This window comes from Macadamia integrifolia, chromosome 13 (genome assembly GCF_013358625.1).
Source record: "Macadamia integrifolia cultivar HAES 741 chromosome 13, SCU_Mint_v3, whole genome shotgun sequence".
NCBI classification, from domain to species: Eukaryota; Viridiplantae; Streptophyta; class Magnoliopsida; order Proteales; family Proteaceae; genus Macadamia; species Macadamia integrifolia.
In genome coordinates, this window is record NC_056569.1 from 15,802,153 (window position 1) to 15,806,232 (window position 4,080).

Below are 4,080 nucleotides of genomic sequence, written 5' to 3' on the forward strand. Positions count from 1 at the left end.
CAGAACAGGTAAGTTTTTGACTTCTCCATTTAAATTTCCTAGATAGGGTCATATTAATTTCTTGATTAATCAATGATTTAGCCGATTTGTGAAATTTACCAATGAATTATCCTCCCGAGTTTGCGTATTTGCACCTACCATTATTGAGCACGATGACAGAAATACATGCTCATGGTTAAAAAATTTGGGGAGATCTTTTCTTTTCCCTTCGGCCTTGGCACAAGCCTTGGCCAAAGAGAGCCATTCTATGGACACCCAATTTTGTCACCCACTCTAACAATGATAACATATAGGGAATGATCGAGGTTCGTGCTTCACATCGGAATGGAATATATGCCTTTGGTGATGATCCAAATGATGGTAGTGACTCAAGAATTAACCTTAAACCCTAATTATATCCTGAACTTGGCAATGACCCTAAACCCTAATTTAATCTTGAACCTGGTAGTGTCCCAAATCAGCTTAAAACCCTAATACAGCCTGAAAACCTAATCCGGCCCTGGGCCGATTTTGGACTGGATCTTGTGGAACCCTATTACACTCGTTCCCTAACCCAGTCTAATTTGAACTTTTGTGATAGATCTCGGAACAGAAATACGGAGTACCAACGGATTTTGGGTTATGGCAACTCATTGCAAAATGTGAAGGGATGACCCCACTTGCTTGTGCATTTCATGCTAGCCCAACTGGAGAGGATTCAAGCCTTTCAACCCCAAGCGATAAGTGACCCGACACCTCCCTACCCAAGCCCTGGCACGTACCAAAATTTTTGGAAGAACATGGCCATAACCTAGGGCAACCTGTAGGGAATGACCAAGTGGGGATAGTAGGTAGTCAAGGCACATCATTGCCTTGACCACTGGAAACAAGGCCACCAGAAGCACCTAGGCTGAATCCGATGACCCTGAATCCAGTAGCCTATTAGGCTGCTGCATGGGGTCTGATGCCCATGGGCCCCACCACCCACATCGTGGCCAGCCCCGTACACACTCTCCCACACCCTTCCTCAAGAATTGTATGTCATATGAGTCTAAGGAGGTGGGCTTGTGTGTCCCAAATGATGGAATAACCCACTTGAACCAGACAAGTGCCCAGCCAAATAGACCTTAAGTCCATCACTTACTATAAAAGTAGAAGTGACTTCATTTCTCACTTCTTACTTACCCAAATTGTGGGAGGGAGACAAAAGAGGGGAGAAAGGAAGAGAAGGAAGGAAGAAAAGTGAGGAGCTTGATCTAGCTCTTGCCTTCGCATCCGTTGCTGGAATCTTGCCGGAGGTAGGTGCTACTTCCCATACCACTCTATTTCTTCATTTTGAGCTAGTGTCTTTGAGCAAGGTTGTGAATCACTAGGGTGGAGGGGTAAGCCTTGACCCCGAAACCTCTCAAAGCTCAAGTGAGTGTACATCTCACTCTCCCATATGATTGCCAAGCTCAAACCAAGCCGGGTGAGCTCTAGCAACACTTGTGCCCAAATGAGTAGCTAGAGTTTCAACAATTCGGTTGTCGTATCTCCCAAACGGCTTGGTGGAATCGAAACTTCTTAGGCTTAAAATGGAGGTAGGAAGACCCACTATGAACTCTATGGAACAAAACTCGGCAATCAAGCCCAAGCCGAAAACCCCCAAATCCCACAGCTCATTTCTGGGAATCCATTAGAAACAACCTGGGCTGGATCCGGTGGCATATTTTGGATGAGGCCCAGGCTCTTAGGAGCTCTCTGCCAAGGCCACCAAAAAAACCACTGATATTTCTTGTGGATTTTTCATATTTCTTGTGGCATTGCTACTAGGTCCCAAAATTAACAGAACTTGTGTTCTTTGGAGAGAACCCTTGTGGGTCCCCTCTGGTGTTTTCAACACCCAATTACACTTGTGCATAGGACAAGGACAAACACATACAATGAGGTCACAAGTGAGCTGAACACTGGTTGATACACTTGGAACCCGATCCAAACCAAGTTACAACCAAAGTGAGGGATGGTTGACTGTTAATTTTTGGAGTGTTTGATATTAGAAATTTCTCGCATGTGGTAGGAATTTTAATTGATTATTAAATGTCAAAATGTTAATATTAATCTCTTGACATGATAATTATGTTGAATCATTATGTTTATAAAATGTGGAAATTGGATATGTGATCTATGTGATCTATGTTGAGATGCGGATTATGAGATGATATCCAGTGTGGCCGAGGTGGTTTCGGTACCGTGATCGCCGTGTGGATGTTGCATTCATTCATTGTGTATGTGCATTAGATTTAGATACAGTCATGGATTGCACTTTGTGGCTGATTGTGATTCCAGTATCGTGCACTCAGGGACTATACTTAGAAATGGGTACACTTTGTGACCGATAGCAATTCCGATATCACATAGCCCCAACTCAAACTGCTTGTATGCTAGATAGGCTTGGAAATGGATGCGATGTGGCCAATGGTTGATTCCGGTATCATATTCCATACCAATTGTATCATTATGCAAGGCATGTAGTATATTATGGTTAGGTGACATTCCCTATGCTATGTTCCCTTACCAATAGGTGGTAAGGTGTTGGATAACCCACTGGTGGTATGTTTGATGAACCTTTTCAAAATGCCACACCCATGGTATGATGTGATTGTTGTCAGAGGTGGAAAATAGTCTAGCGGGACCAATGGTGATTTCAATGCCATGATTGCCAAGAGAGGGTTACCAGAGGTTTGTTGGGTGATCGATGGTCACATTCCCAGACCAGTAGGCTCCTAATCATGACTAGGATTTGTACCATTGGGTGACCGATGTGCGAGTTCCGAGACCAGGGATACAACCTAATGAGTCGCAGTAGTATGAACCTGACTTAGTTGTATGTTAGGTGGTTTAATAACCAAATGAAATGCATCATTTGCATTATGGACTATGTGTTTAACTTTGTACTCATGACATCAAGGATTATTATGTATGTGATTGTTTTGTGCATGAATCCCACCCCTGACTGAGCTAGTTGGAGCTCACCCCACATATATGTTTCCTTTTAGATGAAGATGAAGATGTAGGTACTGTTGTGTTGTTGGGATGTGACTCCACTTTCTCCAGACCCGAGTACGGAGTAAGTGACTAGTGGATGCCAGATGCTAAGAAGCAAGACTCAGATTGTTCTTGCGACATCTATGCTTATGCGGCACCTTGAGACGAGTGGTCATCTTTTGATATTTTGATACCGAATTATTGATTGGTATTCTTTTGGGCTTATTATATGTAAGTCATGGATATTTTTATATGGAATAACTTGGTTATGGATATACATTATCATTAGATGTCACCCCACTTAAATTACATTCTGCTACTTTATACTCTGATTCCACTACAATTAATCTTTCGGTTCGGTGTTGTGTGATTGTGAATGTTAAGGTACTGTTATCTTACTCACACTGCTGGTATTCCCATAAAGGGGAGCAGGGTGTGATAGCTTGGTTTCAGAGCGAGATGCTCTTCCTTAACTCACAACCTACCCAAACCTTATTTTTGGGGATTAGGATTTAAAATAAAATCTCAAGACAATCAATAATAGTAATGCACAAAGTAGGAGACAAGTATAGGTGTGAAAGAATTTCATTACATAAAGAACTTAAATATATAAGCTCACACCAAATTTTAAATAAAAGTATTGAAAGCAAGGAAATAATGATCTAGCCTAAAATTCTAGGAATTCATAAATTGACATAAGTAAAAAAATAAGGAATAAAATTTCAGAACTAAACCTAAAACATTTCAACTAAAACATAAAGCCGGCTGTGCCGGAAGACACAGAAAGAAAAATCCTAAAGACTACTGGAGGCATGCTGATGCCACTACTCCTGCTGAACTGTTTGGTTTTGCTCCTAGTCCTGGCCTTGGCCTTGAATCTAACTCTAACCCTGTGCTCCAGATCTTAGCATAGGAACGCCAAAGTAGATGACCATCTCCCTCATCTGTCTCTCCACATTAGCAACCCAACCATCAACGAGACAGTAACTCCAACCCACGCTCTCCAAGCGGTTGTCCATCCTCCTTAGGATATTGTTGGTGGTGTCCAGATGAGCCATCATGTCGTTCAGTCCATAC